The sequence below is a fragment of the Zingiber officinale genome, chromosome 4B (genome assembly GCF_018446385.1).
Source record: "Zingiber officinale cultivar Zhangliang chromosome 4B, Zo_v1.1, whole genome shotgun sequence".
NCBI lineage: Eukaryota > Viridiplantae > Streptophyta > Magnoliopsida > Zingiberales > Zingiberaceae > Zingiber > Zingiber officinale.
In genome coordinates, this window is record NC_055993.1 from 102464003 (window position 1) to 102470309 (window position 6307).

At 40.7% G+C, this 6307-nt stretch overlaps 1 non-coding gene across 1 annotated transcript; it reads left to right on the forward strand.

Moving 5' to 3' along the window:
- The first annotated feature begins 3483 nt into the window (after positions 1 to 3483).
- On the forward strand, positions 3484 to 3589 carry LOC121978950. The gene has a single exon (XR_006111265.1). It is a non-coding gene; the product is annotated as a small nucleolar RNA R71 (small nucleolar RNA).
- The last annotated feature ends 2718 nt before the right edge of the window (positions 3590 to 6307 follow it).

Here is a 6307-nt window from a genome sequence, read left to right on the forward strand (position 1 = left end):
TAGTTCGTTCAGGAAAAGGAAGTGGTAAAGGAGAACCACTCCTCCTAGGAAACGCGAAACCATTCTCATCCCGAACGATCATTTTCATAGCAAGACATGTATCAATGTCAATCATGTCATTACCATGAATTATTTCCAACCCATCAACATCAAGATTTAAATTACAAGCTATTCGGGTAATCAAACCACCAAAAACAATTGATCCCGATGATGCCCTAGCCGATCTCAATAAGGTTTGAACAAAATGAAAACCAGAGTCAAATTCAACCTTATAAAGCATAGCCCATAAAGCATAAAGCTCTATCTTCTTAACCACCCCATCACTCTCTCCCCTACCAAAAATAGTTTTACTCATGACTCTATGTAGATACCTAAAGATGGGGTTTTGCATATGGGAGGCCTTAGCTCTTGAAGGCTCATAAGGTTGATCTAACCCAGTTATTGCATTCCAAAAATGATTCCAATTAAACCTTGGATCAAACCTACGAGGGCTACCGGTGGTTATTCCAAAACAAGAATTAAAGTCACTAAATGCCCATAGAAATTCTTGATTCATTAATCTAAAAGAGATTTTTCCAAAATAATCATCTTCATTAGTAAAATGGACATCCAATGAACTTAAAAATTCCAAAACAAGACGAGTATATGTAGGCAAATGTGTGTACATAATATCACTCCAATCCAAAAACCCAATCATCAAATCTACATCTTCCCTAATTCCAAGCATATCAAGAACAGTTGGGTCCATATATCTAGTACACACTATCTTTCTATTGACAAGAATTGCAAATCTAGTTACTTGATCATCATTTCTGAACACAATATTGAATTCATTGTCATTACCTTCGTTGCGTGAAGTCCTTTTGCCTTTGCCCTTCACTGGTTGTTTTCCTTTGTCTCTTGATGGCTCCTTCTCTTTGTCCCCACTAGATCCACCACCTCCTTTGAGAAATCTCTTCAAAATATTGGACATCTTGATGAGTTTAGATAGGGGAAGAATTATCTAGAGTTGTGGAACTCAAAGAACAAAACTTCAAAGAACAAAAGATCTTAGGTTAAGAGAACAAAAGTCCAAGTCTTAGAGAGGAGGAGAATCGGATCTAAAAGATCTTGAGAGATTAGAGAGGAGTTTTTAAGAAATTGGGTGAGAAAGATATGTTTTGGAGAGTTGGGGGTGTGCGGAACACGGCCAAGATCTGGCCGTGTGAGGTAGGAGGTAGACTTTAATAATTCTCCTACACGGGCCGTGTAGATCTACACGGGCCGTGTAGATCTACACGGCCTCCCCATCTTTCCTCTCGGGATTCTTTGCACGGGCCGTGTAGATCCACACGGCCTCCCCATCTTTCTTCTCTGGATTCCTCGCACGGCCGTGTCTGGGACACGGCCTCTCCATCTTTCCTCTCGGGATTCTTTGCACGGCCGTGTCTATGACACGGCCTATACCTTTTTCTCCTCGGGAGATCCCACACGGCCGTGTCTGGATGACACGGCCCAAACACTTCCCTTCTCTGCAACCTTTGCCTGGCCGTGTATAGCACACGGCCTGACTCTGTTTTGCACATAACCTGAAAACAAAATCAAAAGAATGCATCAAACTAAAAGAAATTACAATACAAATCAAAACTAACTAAAAGAACCCTTGGGTTGCCTCCCAAGAAGCGCTTGTTTAAGGTCTTTAGCTCGACCAAACTTAATCATTCGCTCCTTTTCCTCGCCCTTGGAGGACAGATATACTTTTCATTTCTGTTGGGAGATCTTCTCCCAACATCTTCCACCACATTGTCTCCTTCATTCGGTGGCCTTCCATGAGGATGGAAATTCCATTCCTCAAGTTTATAAATGCTTGTCCTGCTACAAGCATTTAAAAGAGACGAGACATGGTTAGAGATATTAGATAAATCATATTCCAGCTTTTCCTTACCAATTACCAAAGAAAGCTTATGATTTTTGACATCAATTATAGCTCCAGCTATAGCAAGGAAAGGTCTTCCTAATATGATAGGAATCCTAGGGTCCTCTTTCATGTCCAACACGACAAAATCTGTGGGAATAACATTCCCATCCACCTCTACCGGCACATCCTCTATAATACCCAAAGGGTACCTGCAGGAATGATCGGCAAGTTGAAGTGCCATAGTAGTAAGTTTAATGTTTTTGAGACCTAATTTATTACAAATTGAATAGGGAATGAGGCTAACACTCGCCCCCAAATCACAAAAAGCTTTTTCAAAAAATTCTTTTCCTATGTTGCAAGGAATATAAAAGCTCCCTGGGTCCTTCAGTTTTGGAGAAGTGTTCTTCTCAAAAATAGCACTACATTCCTCACTAAGCGCAATGGTCTCGACCTCTCCTCTTCTTCTCTTATTTGACATGAGATCCTTCAGAAATTTGGCAAATCTAGGCATTTGTAGAATAGCATCAATAAGAGGTACCTCTACACAAATTTCCTTAACCTTTTCTAGAAACTTGCCAAATTCTTCATCCTTCTTGAGCATTGTAAGTCTCTGAGGAAAAGGGACAGCTTTGCTCTGATGGTTCAGTGGAAGAGTCTCTTCAACCTCAATGGTACTCTCCTCATTAGCTTGAATCTGATTCGGTATAGGAGGAGGGAGCTTTTCTTCTTTTTGTATCCCTTTTGAAGCAGTCACTTGGGAGTCTCCCAAGGTCCGTCCGCTCCTAAGCTCAATCCTATTGCAATGCTCCATAGGATTCACATCAGGTTTTCCTGGTGCTCTGGATGATGAGGAAGCTAGTTGGGCAATTTGACTATCCTGAATCTTTTGATGCTTTTCAGAATTATCCATTCTCTGAATGAGCTTTGCTATATCTTGCTTCATTTCATTCTGAGTCGAGATAATTTCTTCAAGCATCTTTTCAACATTTGACTTTGGTAAGCCTTGAGAAGATAGATGTTGAAAATTTTGTTGCCCAGCTTGAAAATTTGGTCTTGCCCCCATAGATGGTCCTTGATCTTGGTTATTTCTGTAAGAAAAATTTGGATGACTCTTCCATCCAGGGTTATAAGTATTTGAGTATGGGTTGTTCTGCCTTTGATTGTAACTCATGATTGCATCACATTGTTCAAGTTGATTGATTTGTGCAGTGATAGCTCCCAATGGACATGAGTCATTTGAATGCTCTGAACTCCCACATACTTCACAAGATGTACTAGTAGCATTGACCATATTAGCACTAGTCCCCATATTCTCAAATTTCTTTGTAAGAGCGTCCAATTTTGCAGACAAAAGAGTGACTGCATCTACATCAAACTTCCCTGATGCTTTAATTGTTGGGTTTACAGAGGAATAGCCACCACTTCTTTCATTTGCCCATTGATGATGATTTTGTGCTACACTTTCAATGATTTCTTCGGCTTCATCTAAGCTTTTGTTCATAAGTGCCCCTCCAGATGAATCAAGGGACACTTTGGTATGATAATTGATACCATTGTAAAAAGTGTGCAACACTAACCATCTTTCCAACCCATGATGTGGACATTGTCTGAGCATACTATTATATCTATCCCATGCTTCAAAAAGAGATTCTGAGTCAGTTTGCTTGAAGCTTGCAATTAAATTCCTCATATGAGCTGTTTTGCTTGGTGGATAGAACTTATCAAGAAACTGTTGCTCACACTGCTCCCAAGTGGTGATGCTATTAGGGGCCAAAGAATTCAGCCATTGCTTTGCCCTATCTCTTAGAGAAAACCCAAATAATAATAATCTAACTGCATCTGAAGGAACTCCATTCATTTTCATGGTACCACATATTTCATAAAAGACCTCTAAGTGTTGATTAGGGTCCTCATGATGTCCTCCACCAAATTGGTTCTGCTGCACCATAGATATGATTGCGGGTTTGATCTCAAAGTTATTAGCTTCCACTGAAGGTCTTGAAATACTAGATCGAAAACCTCTCGCATAGGGTGCTGCATAATCCTTAAGTGGTCTATTTGCCATATTCAAATGTTCCTGTTCTTCAATTTGCCTTTGCAGAATTCTTCTTTTATGGAAAGTTCTATCAATCTCAGGGTCAAAAGGAAAGAATTCCCCTGCAAAGTTAGATCTTCGCATACACAAGAACAAGATAGCAGATAGCAATTCGACACAAAAAGAAAAATAGAAGAATCAAAAATGCAGAATTGAGTTTGTACAAAAAGAATTAACAAGAAGTGAAAGTTATACAAGAAAGTAAAAAAAAACAGAAATCTAATGATTAGTTACAACTATGCAATATGAGAGGAAAACAAATGTTTTGTTTAGTCTAACTCAATTGATAATTCCTAATGTTATAGCGCAGTCCCCGGCAACGGCGCCAAAAACTCGTTACGCTCCGCAAGTGTACGGAAATGTCGCAAGTAATATAAAAGATTATCGTATCCACAGGGACTGGAATAAGCACTAGAAATGTCTCAATGCGAATTAGCTAAACAACTATCCAATCGTTTCAAAAGCAAAGTAAAGGTAAACAAATCTAATATTAGAGATCAACAAACAAGAGTTTAGTGTTTTGGGTTATGATAAAGGGAGATTCTAGGAGTTTCGGTTTCTTTGTAAGATTTCTTGAATGTAAATGGTTCACCAATTCTTATTCCTCAATTGCCAAACATGTAGAAAGTTGCCGGTTCCCTCTTGCAATAGACAACCGGCTAAGGACTGAGAAATGTATCTAAATAGGATTAATTAGACATGAACCTACGTTGTCCTTACACAGAAGCGCACCTATTACTATGTCTTCCTCGGATATCAACATAGAAGCCCACAACTTATTAATCTATAAAGATACAAGAAGCTAATCATAGAATCCATCCTACTCTCTTGAATATTCCTATTTCCTCTTCAAGATTATCTCTCAAACATCCTTACACGGGCTTGCACCTGTCACGTGGATCCCTCGGATGATCGAGTGAGAGTTTATCCTTACCAAGTCCATAAGAAATCCAAACAATCAATCAAGAATGAGAATTAAGCACAAACCACCATCAATCATTCAAGATCTAATTGATACAAGCAAGATAATGCCATTGAAACAAGAAAATGGCAAATCCATAAGAGATTACATCAATCCATCATACAAATACTCCCTTAATCCTAGAATACAAGATCTACTCCATGAATCGAGGAAGAAAACCCGAAAGAATAGAGATTACAAGCATTCCTTGAATCCCCAATCCAAGAAAACAAGAAGAGGGGAAAAGAGAAAACTTATCTACGAAGAAGCCTTGTCTTCGGATCCAATCCTCGCTCTGGAGCCGGAATCGCCAAGAACTCCCCTTGAATTGCCCAGAAATCCTCCCAAGAATGGGAGGAAACCACCAAATCTTGCCTTCTCCCAAAGGGGGAGAGATCCCCTTTCAATTCATGAAGAAGGGTTTAAATAGAGGAGGGAATCGGGCGCCACACGGCCCCGTGACACGGCCGTGTGAGATTCACACGGCCATGTCCAGTTCCCTCTCTGCCAAACCTGCACGGCCGTGTGACTCCACACGGCCAGAACCCTTCTGCTCTCTGGAAATGCTACACGGCCGTGTGGTGCACACGGCCACAGCCTGCTTGGTCTCTGGAAGTCTCACACGGCCGTGTAGATCCACACGGCCATGTAAGGCTTCTGCTCTGGTTGGCTTCAAATCTTGACACGGCCGTGCGAGGTTCACACGGCCATGTCATCTTTCTCTTCAGTTAGTGCCAAACTCCACACGGCCCGAGCTCCATACCAGTGCAGGGCCGTGTAAGGTACACGACCCGGTGCTTTCTCCCTTCGTCTCCTCCAATGCATGCCCAAAGATGTAGATTCTTCACCAAATCGACTCCTGTGTACAGAAAATGCACAAAAAACAGATCTCCGAACCAAAAGAGTAAATATGCTAAAAGGAAAGCTGGAAGTATAAAAATGCATAGATCAAGCATGCTCAAAGTATGTAAATGTGCGTAAAAACATGCATAAAAGAGTGTATAATCTACGCACATCATTGGTAAACTAGCATATAATCTCTAGTCCTTCTCAGGTACTTTAATATATGCTTTACCGCAGTCCAATGTCCTTGTCCAGGGTTACTCTGATATCTGCTGACCATGCCCACGGTAAAACAGATATCAGGTCTCGTACATAGCATTGCATACATTAGGCTTCCTACAGCCGAAGCATAAGGAACTGCTTTCATGTCCTCTATCTCTTTCGATGTCTTTGGAGACATCTCTTTAGATAGAGCTACTCCATGTCTAAAAGGTAAGAAACCTTTCTTGGAATCCTGCATGCTAAAACGAGCAAGGATTGTATCTATATATGAAGCTTGGGATAGACACAA